General features: G+C 43.9%; 1 protein-coding gene across 3 annotated transcripts in view; it reads left to right on the forward strand.

Annotated features, from left to right (window-relative positions):
• Positions 1-15527, forward strand: part of dnmbp (dynamin binding protein) — a 95645-nt gene that overhangs the window by 58058 nt on the left and 22060 nt on the right. The window lies entirely within an intron of this gene.

The following is a 15527-nucleotide window of genomic DNA, read 5'->3' on the forward strand; positions in this document are numbered from 1 at the left end:
GATCACAGCTGTTGTTTTCACCATCCCCAGTTTGTTCAAAACGGAAAGCGAAACTGGCAGATCTACAAGCTCACGACGTGCCATGACGCAAGTCACGCAACACACCGTGAACCTTGCAGATCTGTTATTTTCACTACCCGTCGTATACCACGTATAGCATATTAGGGCTTAAGTGGCTGAGCGGTGACTTCACTGAGGTCTTAACTACCGCAGAGACAGGTTGCAATCCATTCGACAAGCTTATTGGATAAGACCACCCTGCTCTCCTACGGTATCCATCATATGTGATATTACATTACCAGTGACCTCCAGTGGTACCAAGGGTGTCTCCAATCGATACCGACTGGAAGGTTCAAAGCGCTGACTGGCGAGGTCTCTAGGCAGACACAACCTCTGTGTGTGTGTGTGTGTGTGTGTGTGTGTGTGTGTGTGTGTGTGTGTGTGTGTGTGTGTGTGTGTGTGTGTGTGTGTGTGTGTGTGTGTGTGTGTGTGTGTGTGTGTGTGTGTGTGTGTGTGCGTGCGTGCGTGCGTGCGTGCGTGCGTGCGTGTTTGTGTGTTACAAAAACGTATGAGGGCCGCATTTGAGGAATAGACGTTGTGAGGACAACTTTTCTGGTCCGCGCAAGATAAATTGTTGTTTTAAGATCATAATAAAATATGTTTAGTGTTATTATTCTTACATTTAGGAAAATATACTATAGGGTTATACGGGGCACTGGGTTAGGTTTAGTGGTTGGGGTTGGCGTTATACCCGACTTAATTGTGTGCCTTTGTCATGCAGAGAAAATAGCTTATCTACAAGCGTAGATCATAAAATCTGCATCCTAAAATGGTAATGTTTGGTATTATGTGTGTGTGTGTGTGTGTGTGTGTGTGTCAGTATCGCCTCCCAGCACTGCAGGCTGAAGGTGCAACAACAGGTTGTGTGAGTTCTCTTGTTGTCTCTGTCATTCTTTCCATCTCGGCTTTCTCTCTCCCTCTCCTGTGTTTTTCTTGCACATGTTCTTGCCAAGTCGAGGCCTTGTGAAGGAAGAGAGCCAGAACTCTTGTCAGTCAAAAAAATAACCGGCGGTTCATCTCGGTTGTCTTCAAAATCGAACACGGTTATCTGTAGCCGAATGCTCCGTTTGAACAAAAGTGTCACTTTATAGGAATGCTCGACAGCTCAGAATCTACAGCCGGTCATCGAGTGTCATCTAAGGACTCTGCCTGTAATAGATCTCTTCTTTACACACTAAACCCCCAGAGTGTTAATGTAACTCTGACAGTGTTCAACCAAAACACTGGTTGAAAATGGATAAATGAACACTGAGGACTTAACTGTGTGTGTATCCGATCAGCCGTATGAATGCAACAGACAATTGGAAGCCTTTGTGTTTTGGAGGGGAAGGTTGATTAGACTATAAGGTTTTGTGTTGAGACATTTTATTGGCAAAAGAACAACTGCCACAATAGTTAACATTTCAACTGGAAGTGCACTACATTCTAGTGAGACCTCACGTAGAAATAGTGAGATTAACCTATATTCCTCACCCCTGATTTTACTGTGTGTGTGTGTGTGTGTGTGTGTGCGTGCACGTGTGCGTGCGTGTGTGCACGCGCACATGCGTGTGTATGTGTGTGTGTGCACACGTATGCGTGTGTGTGCGGTGTCTCCGCGAGGTCCAGTCTCAGAGACAGAGCCTCCCTTCCAAAGTTCATTGTGTCCGAGAAGAAGCAGGTGGTGGCCCTCAACTCTTACAACCCTTCCCCCTAGCTACCTACACACACACACACACACGCGCAGTCGCGCACACACACACACACACACACACACACACACACTTTGAGGAGGGGGAGACCAAGTATTAATCCCTAGCGTCAGCATGGAGGGGGTCTGTCTGGTGCCAGGCTGTAGCTAGCACCTCCCTGACTCTGTCACTGATAGACTAGATGTGTGTGTGCGTGTGTGCGTGTGTGCGTGCGTGCGTGCGTGCGTGCGTGCGTGCGTGCGTGCGTGCGTGCGCGCGCGTGTGTCTACGTGTGCGGGTTGACTTAAGGAAAGCTTTACGTGTGGGAGGATGCATGCCATTTCTTTTTTACAACCATCAGGCGCATACGGACACACTGACTGCCCGCACGTCTCCTTGTTAATCCTGTTAAGGGGTTTGGCTAGCTCAGGACTCTGTGCGCCACCGAGCCCTTTGATTGGCCCTGGCCTCCCGCGGAGCAGCCGTTTGATTGCACTCGGCCGCTCCACTTATCGAGTTAGCGTCGTGATTGCGAAGAGATGATTGCCGAAAGGCGAGCGGACCGCATCCATACAGCGAGCGTCATGCCTCTGTTAAACATAATTGTCTGTGACTGTAACATTTCTAAAAGCCAATTCTCACAACCTCTAACTAGTTTTATGTGGATAGTGCTGTGTCAACTTGCATTGTAGCCGGCAAACGTGTGCACATGCTTCTATACTTGCAACAAAGTTGTATGTTACTTGATACATAGGAAGTGGTGGAAAGTAACTAAGTACATTTACTTACCGTAAGTACAATTTTGACAGGTGTCCTAGCTGTCTTGTGACTGTTGTTGTCCAAGCATGGGTGTCCAAGCAAAGACCTCTAATCCTGCCGTCATGGGTGGGTGGGCACACGCACGCACACACACACACACACACACACACACACACACACGCACGCACACACACACGGCGGGTGGTCGAGCTTCAAACCAACCAGGCTGTAAAGAAATCTCACCATGGATGAGCAGTCAAATGTAGGTCACAATGTTGTTGACATCTGTACCAGACGCCAGACATCCCCCCCGACCCCCTTCAAAGACACGCGCTTAATCACTGAAACCCCCTAGACTTAGTAAAATGGGCCTTAATTGGCTCTGTACTTGCCTAATTGGAGCACTTTTCCCCCCCATCTATGGTTGGCTAATGTCCTCCCCCAGAATGGTTCAAGTGGTTAAATGTTTTTACAATTCATCAAGTAATGGACCTAGATATGGAGCAGAAGGTCCCAGGTTTGATTCCCGGCCGCGGCAATGTGTCCAATGACCATGAGCAAGACACTTAAAGGGCCACTTCACCCTTTTTGCAACCAGAAAGGGTGAAGGTAGAGCAGGTCGTCCAATGATCCCTGGGTCGGCGGTTCGAATCCCGGCTCCTCCTGTCCACATGCCGAAGTGTCCTTGGGCAAGACACTGAACCCTACATTCCCTCCAATGAGTTGGTCGGTGGGAGCTTGCCACCATTGGTGTGTGCATGTGGGAAGTGAGGACGCTGGCGTCGACTGTTCGCCGCTTCACCTCCCACTGTTGAATCAACCATTGTAAATCGCTTTGAGCACTTGGAAAAGCGCTATAAAAATGCAATTCATTATAATGAGTTTGGGAGACAAGAAACACTTTCCTGGGGTTTGTAATGTATGTGTGTAGTACGTGTTTTTAGATATTTTAGTATTGCAAAGTGCCAATGATGTCATGGATACTGGTCTCATTTCCTTCCTGGACAGTAAGACAGCCCTCTGCCTCTCCACAAGGTGGGGTGAGTGCAGCAAAGCATTATGGTCATTGTAGTAATCCAGCAGTGAGACCAGTGTCTATGACATCACAGACACTTTGAAATACTCAAATATCTAAAAACACAAATTACCCACATAAAACCCCCCAGTAAAGTGTTTCTTGTGTCCTAAACATCATTAAAATAAGATCTGGTTGTAAAATGGGTGAAGTGGCCCTTTAACCCCTAACTCCCAAATGTACTTGTTGTTGGTTTATCCCAGTTTTACCGTTTTTTGGAGCAACAGAATATATTCAAACGATCTCTCCACCCATGAGGTAGTTTATGTTATGCACATTTAATCCTGCAATAGGTCAAACGTGGCACCGTCTCTATTTCTAGCTCCTGATAATAGATTTATATGTTGTCAACTTGTTGTGTTAACAACTTAAGCCCCACAGTGTCCTGTGCCATAAATAGCAGATCTACAAGCTCACAACGCGTCAAGTGTAAGCGTGTACATCTATTTTCATTTTTGCTTATGGTCAAATCGGCATGCCAGGTTGACATTAGTTCAGGAGATTCAAGATAATAGTCCATGCTTGTCCCAAAAATCACAGATCTGTATTGTTGCCAGTAACCTACTGGTGATTAGGGGTTGATAAAATTCGAAGCGGGTGATTGTTGGTATGGAAAACTGACAGCATAAGCATATTACTGCAGTCCCACACACGCACATGCACACGCACACACGGTCGCGCACGCACACACACATACACACGCACACACACGCACACACATACACACTGCAGGTGTTCTACTAGCATCATGTTACCTCTATGTTCATGAAGAACTTGATGTTATCACTCGCAGATAACTAGAAGCGTGGGAAACACATTGCGCCACCTTCGACGTGCTGCTGTTTAGTGTTTTGTTTTGCCATCGAGAGTATAATATTGTCTGTAGATAAATAAGATAATACGTATTCATGCTCTGCAAACGTCCCATGGATACATGAAGGGACCAACAAACAACAGCTGTAAATGTACACAAAGCACCTGCATGTGTAGTTGAACAGTACCATATGAGAGACCCTGGAAGCCCCGTGGAGGCATGCAGGAAGCCTGACAGAAGTCCGCTTTGTTGCTGCGTCACACACTTGTATATTTCTTATCAGGTTTTTTCGAGGCAGAGATGGAAGAACACACATGCCCTTTTAACCAGTGTTTCTGCTCCACCGAGTGAGTCACGACCCAGAGGTGTGTGCGTGCGTGTGTGTGTGTGCGTGCGTGTGTGTGTGTGTGTGTGTGTGTGTGTGCGCGCGGCACAGTGTTCTGCTAGCTGGCAGCAGCCACAAACAAAGGACACCTTCTGTGGAGGAATGTTGTTGTATTTAACCACTTGAGCCCTTTTTTGGTCTGCTTTGTGCAAAAAATACAATTGAAGAGGGAGACCACTGTACAATGCAAAATAATAGTTTTAATGCCTTCTTTTTTCTATACGCCTGTGAGTTTGTGAAGACAAGGAGTCTTCATAATGTCAAAAAGATGGACAGAGGCCAACAGACAAACAATCGGCTTAAGATATTACAGACTACTCATCAAAGAGTTTCTTCCTCAAGGCAGCAATGAGTGATTCATTGCTGCATTGGTTTCGCTACTCGAAAACTTGTGTTTTCCTTTATTTATTTTTATTTTGATTATTATAATTTTGCACCTTAACCATTAGGCCACCCTTTGTGTCGGATTTGTGCCTCCTTGGGAACCCTAGCACTCTCCGTTTTTTGTGCGATACTTTGTTGTACGACAGTGTTGCGTGAAAAGAGCCGATCTACAAGCTCAGAACCTGACGCTTCATGACACATTGTGAGCTCGTAGAGCGGCTATTTTGGTGTTCAAGGCCAGGTTGAAAGTGGTTAGATTGCATCCCTCCCTGACTTCAGTTCATGTCAAATTGAACCATAGAACCATTGTCTAAAACAATGAAAGGTTGGTGGTGTTGAACAACAGGAAATGGAAATGACATCCCATCTTGGTTATTGTTGCGTTGACGTGCGGCGTGCAAACCAATACATACAGAGGTTGTTTTAGGTGCGTTGTCATTTTTCATCTGCCTCATGGAAGTCACTCTCCTTGTGTCGTGTTTGAAAAGGATTTGAAAACATGATTTTCAAAAAATGCAATAGTGTTTGCGTTACCTTATCGTCCATAACGTTATTATTGTTCAAACACTTATGGACCTGTCAGGGTCCATTTGTTTCCATTTGTACACTCAGAGTTATTAAATGTTTGAGTACCACTGTACACTAAATGGAACAGAGCCTAAATTAGTATCATTGGTAACACCTGTGAAGGAAGTAGGGAAGCGGCCTGGAAGTAGGAAAGGTTATTCTGTCTGCATTGAGCCTATTCACATTTCCATGTGTCTTCTGTCCGCAGAAGACACATGGAAACCTGAATTACGCGACCCGGTATGGTTTAGCAGGCTACCAAATCCCTTCGCTGAATCTAGCAGATTTGACGGGGATGGGAAGCGAGGGTTCATGTGGGTAGTGTTTCACAAAAATACAGCAAGGCTGACTTGTATTAACTTTGATTCAGCAGTAATAACAAGTCATTCTGCCCGGGGGCAGAACTGGCGAGCCTGTCTCAACAGAGCATGCAGTACAACTGTTGCAGGCACAGCACAGCGCGCCGACCAAACCCTGTTGCAGGCACAGCGCGCCGACCAAACCCAAACCACTCCAGCAAAGAGGTTTTTTTTTCCCATGGCGAGGCACTGCCGCCAGCCGTCGTGGAGGCAACACTAACACACGACAGGACATGAAAACATGACAATTATATCAACATTATAGCGTCCATGTATCGCCGCTGTCAGGTGGAAAAACCTTGTATGTCCAAAACCGTTACTTTTCAGGAAACAGAACGGCATTTTTCAGTGAAAACAGCCGATCTACAAGCTCACAATACGTTGCGGCGCATTCATTGTGAGATTGTGCTCGGCTATTTTCGCTACTTTTCCTCGACACTCTTGTATGATGATGATGAAGTATTAGGGCTTAAAAGGTTGAAAAAGCAAAAACAGTTGACATTTGGAGATGCCAGGTTTCTGCCTGACAGCAACGACTATGTAGACAAGTAGGTCTGTAATGGTTGTATTCATTCTTAACAGCCAACTCCATATCCACAAGCTAGAAATCGGTGCATGAAGACCTCTATTTATCATATCATCAGGTGACACTTCTTTTAGAGTTCCTCCATTGACAATGAACCACTTTCAAACCTGCCGTCCTTATTTTGGGCATGTCATTGTAGGAAAACATTGTCGAAACGGTCTTCAGAAAGAGACAATCTGCAAGCTCACAACGCTTCGCAATGCGGCGCCAAATGCCAATAGGGCTTAAGACTTAAGTGGTGAATTATTGACTGACTTTATGGGCTGTTTTGTTAACAGCTGATGACAGTGTGGGTGTTAGTTTCACCGTGCTGTATGAGTCTGTTGCTTACTGTGGGCCTACTGTACATACAGTACTGTGTGTCTGTCTGTGTGGACAGATATTGTCACCGCGATAGTGTCACAACCGCACAAGATAAAACCACAAAACTTCACAGGTGTGCATTTCAGATCACAACTAGAAAAAGTGCCCTTCTGGGCACAGGTCTCCACCAGGAGGATAGGACTGTGTGAGATGTTTGGCAAAATGTTTAGGAGTAATATAAACATGTTTGCCTTTGATGGCAATTGGATGATTTGAGGCATTTTGTTCCAAAAATGTGTTTTGCAAAAATCAACCTGTTGGTGGCGCTATAACAGGCCAATGTGAAAAGGGTGGGATATATTCCTCAGCCTAGTAAGAAAATGTGTGAAAGATTTCACGTAAATTGCATGCTGCGTTCATGATTTGAGGCTTTTGTTCAAAACGGGGCAATCTTGCAAACTGTGAAAGCCAATTATAGCCAATTAGGATGGAATATGAAATCTCTGACAGATCCGACTTGAGCACATGACCATAGAGATACTGTGTAATGATTTGTGAGATTTTTGGACAGAATCTGGAGGAGTAATATCAAAGAATGTGTTTTACAAAAGTCGGCCTCCTGGTGGCGCTATAAAAGGCAGATGCGGAAAATGAGGGTCAAAGGTTTGTCCTTGGACTCTAGGGAGTGTGCATGCAACATTTCACACAGATCGGTGCAGTTTTAGGTAAAAAATGTGAAAAGCTGCCTCATGGTGGCGCTATAACAGGCCGTTCTGGAAAATGTGGGGCAGAGGTTCATCGTTGGCATCCAGGGAGTGTGTGTGCGAAGTTTGGCATCGACCGGGTTAACGGTGCCGGAGATTAGCTGGTAACGGACGGACGGAAGGACACACGGACACACGGACACACACACACACGGACGGAGTGCAAAACATACTCTCTCCCCATGCCTTCGGCCTGGTGGAGACAATGAAGGCTGAGAGTTTGACGATGGGTGTGGTCAGAGCAAGTAGGCGGACAACAGATACTGGCTAGCCTGATACCACTCATTGCCATTAGCATTTCTCCAACATGTTAACAACCTTCCAGTGAACAGTATTTGACAGTACCTGGAAATGAGGATCAGATTTCTCCAAATCCTCAATTTAAAACTGAGTAGTACAGTAGTACAGTATTGAAATAAATTACTACCAATTCATATATTTCCTGACGTTACTATATATTAATGTTATGTCTTTTAGAACGTTTCCTTGAATCAGTGAGACCAGATTTCAGTGGTTCCATTACTTGTTGGGTGCATCACTGCACATAATTACGCACGCGCGTGCACACACACACACACACACACACACACACACACACACACACACACACACACACACACACACACACACACACTCAAACACACTCGCACACACACTCGCACTCACACTCACACACAGAGGCACGTGCACACTCCTATTGTGCTCTGCTGGAGTAGAAGTCTTGGAAGGAGTCTCCCAAGGCTTTTTGGCTGAATAGGGTCTTGAATGAATGGCGTTTGGATGGTGGTTCATGTCCATGTACATATGCAAAGCAGATGGCCTCTTGAGCCAATGAGACGTCTCCTTCATCACGGAGATGAGAAGAGATGGAGCGTCTTATTAAGGAAGACCTAACCTTCACAGACCTGTTCCCATTTGCATTCCATCCCGCTAATGGAATCCTCATAGAGGAGACGGTAGCTTTGTGCAGCTGCAAACAGTCCATACACAAAGTTTACAATACCATTTACAATTTAACCTATTCAGGCCTGACGTCGAAATTAAAAAAAAAAAAGTTTTCTAAATCATGACAATTTTCAAGATTTGAGGCACATTTTAACGATTTTTCAAAAATAGCAGACCTACAAGTTCATAGCGCGCCACTCGGTGGCGCGCTATGAGCTTGTAGATCTGCTATTTTTCAATAGCTAAATTATAACAATGTTTAAAACACCAAAACGGGTTCCCGCCCCAAAATGGGTTAATGGTTAATGTGGTTAAACGCTAACGTGACATGGATGCGTTCCAGGTCTCAATGGATTAAGCATTTAGAGCAGACGCTCTTATCCGGCGCGACTCACAATAAGCAAGGTAATTGCATACATAGAATGCAGAGAGACCGTGTAGTGTCTCAATAATCTAGGATTCAATTAAAACCAAGTTGTGCTCATTGAAACGATAGGATACCAGGTGAACAATGAACCTACAGTATAGCATCTGTTTCAGTATCATGCTATCTAAAAACGATGTTCTTAACATTGTTGTCAAGCACAAGAAACCTGGGAACATTATGGGAACAAGTGACCAAGATATAAAATACCGCCAAAGTGCAAAAAGCAGCACTCATAAAGGATGCAAGACTGGCTCAGATAAACATTCGTAATTATTGATAACGCTCGGCGTGTTTCAGCCTCAGCCTTCCTCAGAGCAGATTGTTTTGAGGGGCGCCAGTCCCTCCTATGCCCAGCATTGTCTGTTTGTGTGAACACAAACATGATGATTTGATTGGCTGATCACCCCATAGCGATGATTTGATTGGCTGATATGAGCAAAGTACATATTGAGGATAAAAGCTGAGCACCCACTGCCTAAACAAAAAAACAGTGCACCTGCTTTATTTCTTACGTGACCAAGCTATGTCTGCATGGTAGGTAGCCATAACCAAGTCAATTGCTAGCAAACAACTCTGCAAGTTGTATGTCCTATCCAGGATTTAAATGTGAGACCTTGTCTATTGGTCCCTGGTAGAGTGACCCCTGTGTCCTGGGTGTGATGGTTGTGCAGGGTATAGTGTACACATGACGGCACATGAAGTTTGTGTAGAGATCCTGCAAGGATACGGAATGTGACCCTATGTGCCCTTTGACCTTTAATGATGGTTAAGAGGTCATTTAACCCAAGGAGCGTCCTCATCTCAATATATGAAACTGACCTTTTGACCCCTTGACCCGGTCCAGCTGTGAACGGCACAAACGTTGACAAAAGGCAACATTATAGTCTAATGAAATCCCCATGAAAAAGGTCCCGTGAGGTGACATTGCATTGCATTGTTCAGTAAGACATGTGAATATTACAGTTTGCTCTATGTGTTCAAATTAAAAAATAATCATTCAGCTTTGTCTTTTTGGAGTTTTGTGCAAGTTAACGTGCAACGGTATTGTTAGTGTGAGCCCTCCCTCGCCACGTTCATCTATGGCTGTGGTTTTCACCGTTAGTGACATGAGGTTTGAAATGTAACGTTTGTAGTACGTCTCAGTGTCTCAGACACACTGATACTAGAGCTGGCGTCTTCCTCACAAGCAACAGCATAGATATGAACTTACAGTAATACATTAACCTCTTTCAACCTGGTATCCCTCTTTTGGGCATGACAAGGTTTACAAAAATAGTTTACAAATTGCCTTTTTTTAATATCCCAAAAAAATATAATATATATTCCCGGTAATGTATTTATTTATTTATTTATTTTAAAGATATTTTTTTGCGGCTTACGCCTTTTATTGGTTTTTGAAGGGACAGACAGTAGGCTGACAGGAAACGGGAGAGAGATGGGGGAAGACATGCAGTAAAGGCCGTGTCGGGCTCGGGAGTCGAACCCGCGGCACACTGCGACTGGATTACCAGTCGGGTGCCCAGACGGTTACGCCACCGCCTGGGCATGTATTTATTTTCTTACGTTCTGTAGTGCTGGGAGTGACTTTGGTCAAATGAGCTGTGTGTGTGTGTGTGTGTGTGTGTGTGTGTGTGTGTGTGTGTGTGTGTGTGTGTGTGTGTGTGTGTGTGTGTGTGTGTGTGTGTGTGTGTGTGTGTGTGTGTGTGTGTGTGTGTGTGTGTGTGTGTGTGTGTGTGTGTGTGTGTGTGTGTGTGTGTGTGTGTGTGTGTGTGTGTGCGCAGTAAGTGTCTATCTTGGCATGAATTCTCTATCACACTCTCTCTCACACACACACACACACTCCCCCTGTGCGCTCATTTGACCAAAGTCACTCCCAGGCAGCACTACAGAACTTGGCTTGATATGAAGAGCACCCCCCCCACCCTTCACTACTAACGTTACCAAGGCGACAGGGCATTCTTGTGTGGACTTTGGAGCAGAACACACAACACAGCAGTGATTGTGTGGAGCGTGTACTTTACTTTTAAACTTTACCACAGGCTTTCTGCACACGCTCACTAGTCATTGCAGAAACGTGACTGTGTGTGTGTGTGTGTGTGTGTGTGTGTGTGTGTGTGTGTGTGCGCGCAAATTCTATAATCTTTCTCGCTACTACTGTTGTGATCAAAGCATCGAAACTAGCTATTGTGGGATTGTGGATTATAACAATAAGTAAATGTAATAATATACAATATAAAAAGTCAAATTTATTCTAAAAGTCACAATGCGACAAGTTGTGAGCTTGTAAATTGGCTATTGTCACTACTTCTTAAGTGTAAAGTAAAGTGTAAAGAACAACCTTGAACCTTGCCCTAATTTAGACCTCAATTCAGGAGTGTCAGGCTGCAGCCTACGAGTTGTTTGAACCCTCGTACAGGTGTCTTCACCTACCCTGTGGGGTGTGTATACTGTATAACTAGCTCTGATTGACAGAGCGGAACGAATGACCTTATTAACATTCTTATTGGCCCATAGGTTTTAGTGTCATTTTGAAATTGTCAGCATAGCTCCGCCTCCGCACAGATTCAGAGAGACGTAAACAACAGTATGTGAAAACGCCTGATAGAATGTTGTTCAGCGCTTTGAGTAGAAAACAAGCGGGAGTTTGGTTTCCTCAGAAGTCGGTCTGAGAAGCCAAACATGAGCTTATTTTTTTTATTTTATTTTTTTTAATATAAGGAAAATCTGTTGAAAAGGTTATATGGTCATCCAAACCCTGCCCATAGTAAGTAACTACATTTTAGAGGATATCATCATTTTGTTAGCTTAGGTGCTATTATGGTGCAATGTTGAGTACAGGCCTACCAAAGGGTGCCTGCATTATTGGTATTGATGGTAATGGTATCTGCTATCATTAGCCTGATTGAAGCAACATTTATGTGGATGGATAACGGAATACAATTTTTTTATAGTAATTGAATTTCATTTTGGACACTTTGGAGGAAGAGAGAATTTCAGAGAAGCCAAAACTTTAAAAAAAGATTAAAAATACTTAACGGCATCGGCGGTTAATCCAGTTTCTCCCACGTTTCCGTTGTCTCCTATAGCCGCTTTATGCATCTTTGAAACATCTCACCAACACTCAAGTGGCGGCACGGCTCTCCGTGAATGGAGGGTATGCACATCTGCATCCCATGGAGAGTGGAATAACCACTCAGGGACCCTGGGCTACCGTCGGCCAACATTCAGAAACGGTAACCGAGGGTCCCGAAAGGGGCTAGGTGGATGTGTACTGTAGAACGTTTACTCTCAATGATTCATGGCAGTCATTTCTGCCAACCAGTGCTATAAAACTATACCCGACAAGTGATGAGGGTAGACATTTAGTAAATCACTGCTCCACACTGTGGCAAAGGTATTCAGATGTCAAAGCCGGTTGCAAGTCATTCACATGCTTTGATATATTGCAGCAGAGTGAGCGTTCAGGGTACAGTAACGTACAAAGGCAATTAAGTTCATTAGTATGGCACATTTATTTTCAACAACAAGGCAAGCCAAAGTTGCTCACACAAAACATTAAGACCTATAGTATATACTTCATTATACAAGGAAGAGCGAAGATAGCAGATCTACAAGCGACTGTACAATGCGCGTTGCTTGCTTGTAAATCTGTTTTTGAAGATTCTTAGAAAGATAATTGTTTTTAAATGTTTGAAAGTTGGGAGAGTATACAGAATATAAAAGGACATGACACAGCCTCGATAGAATGAATGGTTTTTTGTCCAATTGTCCATGTGGACACAGGGATGCAGAAGAAAGTTACCCTCCGAGCCAGCAGTGGTGGAGCAGGAGTACAAGTACAATTTTGAGGTACATTTACTTTACTAAGTAGCAGTGGCTTCGGGGTAGAGAGTGGCTGATAGAGCAGCGGGATGAGAACCGCAAGGTTCCCAGTTCGATCCCTGAGTTAGTGTCAAAGTGTCCTTGAGCAAGACTCTGAACCCCTAATTGCTCCTGGTGTGCAGGTTTCCTCTGCCATCGGTGTATGAATGTGTGTGTGTGAACTGTGAATGGGTGAATGTAATGCACAATCTATGTAAAGCACCTTGGATTTACCATTTACTGGAGTATTTCCAATTTGTTATACTTTTACTTTTACTCCACTACATCTCAGAATCAAATATTGTAGTTTTTACTCCACTATTGTAAAAAAAAAAAAAAAAACTTTAGTTACTTTTTATATTTGGATTATTATTACAAAACATACATTAACCACTTCATTTAAACTGGCGATGCAATGCCTTGTAGATCTGCTATTTTCAAAAGATTTTTATACATTTGAAAAACATTCTGCATAATGAGTTCTTTTATTTGTGTTACTTTAATCTATTTTGATGCCAATACTTTTGTACTTTTCCTCAAGTACATTATGAATACTGGACTTTTACTTGTAACTACAGTATTTCTTCATTTTGAAGTAAAACATTTTGAGACACTTTTTACACCACTGCGAGTGCGAGCCATAGAATCTGGCTCCAGGTTTTAGCGTGTGCCACCATGATAGTCCACATTGGGGTTTGTGTGAGAGAGAGAGAGCGTGTGTGTGTGTGTGTGTGTGTGTGTGTGTGTGTGTGTGTGTGTGTGTGTGTGTGTGTGTGTGTAACCATGGTGGCTTCCCATTCATGCTCATGGTGATTGGGGTTGTGGAATGGAGTGTGTGTGTGTGAGAGTGTGGACCAGCTCAGGATGAGTGATCGTGTGTGAACGTATGCAGGGCTGTTTCTGGTGCACCATGGAATGAGATATGCAGGTGAGTTGAAGCCCTGTTCACATTTTGACCTGCTCTCCATTATGTCTCGTTTCTTTTCTTCCTCCGTGAACCAGTTTTTTAAATGCACGTGTATCTGGAGCACCCGTGTCGCAAGGCTGTGAATTGTTCACTGTGCATGTTCTGTGTGATATTTAAGGTTTCGAGTGCGTCTGCATTCGGCAGACATTGTGTTTTCTTTTGTTTGAGCAGAGCTTGTGAGATGTGAATTTTATATTTGGGATTCATAGAGACATGACTTTAACTTGACACTTGAATACCAGTATACAAAATAGACTGTAGTAGGAAGTCAATTCTTAAGTGCAACATTTAATGTGTTTTCTATGAAAAATGCCGATGCTCTCTGTCACATGGAAAGTTATAATAACATGGAAAGTTACTGCAGTTTTTCGTGGAAAATGAAATTGTAATGAACTTGAATGTCACCAGAATCAAACCGGCTGCATTGTCATATCATCACAGCTTTACATGTGGAAAACAGTGGGTGAAATTTGTTGTCATAGTAGCCTACAGGAGGTGAAGATTCTGCAGAAATAGCAGATCTATAAGCCCACAGTGCCTTGTGTTGTGAGCCTGTAGATCTGCTACTTCCACGATTTGATGTACAACAGAGTGTAGTGTATAGGGTTTGAGTGGTTAAGGGACATGCATGCTCTTTCTCAACGGCGTAGGAGCTGCAAGAAGGCACCCGGAATTGTGAGTGCGGTGAGATTTGTTCCATTTCATTGGCATCTACTTGTTTGTTTTCTGACTAATTCTTCTGATGTATGCATCGGTGTCTTTTCTTTGCTGAGCAGTGTGCACTGTTTTGACAATTCTCTACTACGGGTTCAGTCTGGCAGTCAGTGTCGGTAACCTGATGCAAAGCATTCAGTCTTAACTCCAGTCCTAGGGACCCATGTGATTCCTGTGCTGGTTTTCTATTCAGTCGGCTGGTCAACTGCATTCACCTGGTTTTCCAGGTGTCAATTTGTCCCTAATTAGACGAGCTAGAATGAAAACCAGGAGTGTTGTAATAATTTTATCTTAAAGCAGTGACTCTCAAAGTAAGGTTCAGGGCTCCACAGGGGTTCTAAATGGATCTTTTCAGGTCTGTAACTCTGAAATGTACAAGTTTGAGAACCACTGATCTAAACTAAGCAATCCCATTGTGAAAGTGTCAGTCAGCCTATGTGTTTGTTACGTGAGTCTTCCAAAAAATGAGAGAATGATTTCTATGTGGAGAGCAGCAGCCATTCCTGGCATCTTGTTGACGAGCATCAGTAGCATTATAGGCAGAAGACTCCTGACCTCGTTTTCCAGGGTCTCCACAAGCCCACAGCACCCACCCTAACACCGGGTGTTCCCATAAAAACAGTGCCACAAGCTATTACTTCCACTCCACCCTGGCCCCTTTGTGTGTGTGCGTGCGCACGTGCGTGTGCTCCATCATCACCAGTATACTTGGGCGCATATTTGTGTTTGACCGATATGGATGATCTTTCAGCCGATATGATATGATGAAGTAACCTGGCTGATAATACATCGTCATTGTGTGAGTGAGCTTGTGGATTGGCCATTATTATCTATTTTTGAAAACTTTTGAAACATTTGTAACATTTCTGAAAATCTACCTGCACAGT

The sequence above is a fragment of the Electrona antarctica genome, assembly GCF_951216825.1.
Source record: "Electrona antarctica genome assembly, chromosome: 22".
Taxonomy (NCBI): domain Eukaryota; kingdom Metazoa; phylum Chordata; class Actinopteri; order Myctophiformes; family Myctophidae; genus Electrona; species Electrona antarctica.